Source organism: Penaeus monodon, chromosome 32 (assembly GCF_015228065.2).
Source record: "Penaeus monodon isolate SGIC_2016 chromosome 32, NSTDA_Pmon_1, whole genome shotgun sequence".
In the NCBI taxonomy this organism is placed as follows: domain Eukaryota; kingdom Metazoa; phylum Arthropoda; class Malacostraca; order Decapoda; family Penaeidae; genus Penaeus; species Penaeus monodon.
In genome coordinates this window covers 5,856,033-5,856,278 of record NC_051417.1, presented here as the reverse complement: position 1 = coordinate 5,856,278, position 246 = coordinate 5,856,033, and the positions used below count along the sequence as shown (strand labels likewise).

The following is a 246-nucleotide window of genomic DNA, read 5'->3' as shown; positions in this document are numbered from 1 at the left end:
TTTCCTTTAAATACAGTAAGTGATCGTTACCATTCAACTTTTGAATCAAAATAATAACCTGGCAAGCTATAAAACAAAAGACTGTTGTAATAACCTTTAAAATCACTATAAGCCTTATATCTAAACTATGTAAGCAGAAATTGAAAAAAAGAAAAAATTCCGATATCATAAACAAGGTTACTTCTCCACCAAACCTGAATATATCTCAAAACCTACAGCTTATTTTGCTCACAAAATTGCAAATAC

General features: G+C 28.9%; 1 protein-coding gene across 1 annotated transcript in view; it reads right to left on the bottom strand.

Moving 5' to 3' along the window:
* Positions 1 to 246, bottom strand: part of LOC119593385 (serine/threonine-protein phosphatase 2B catalytic subunit alpha isoform-like) — a gene marked incomplete in the record, with an annotated part of 201,939 nt that overhangs the window by 23,677 nt on the left and 178,016 nt on the right.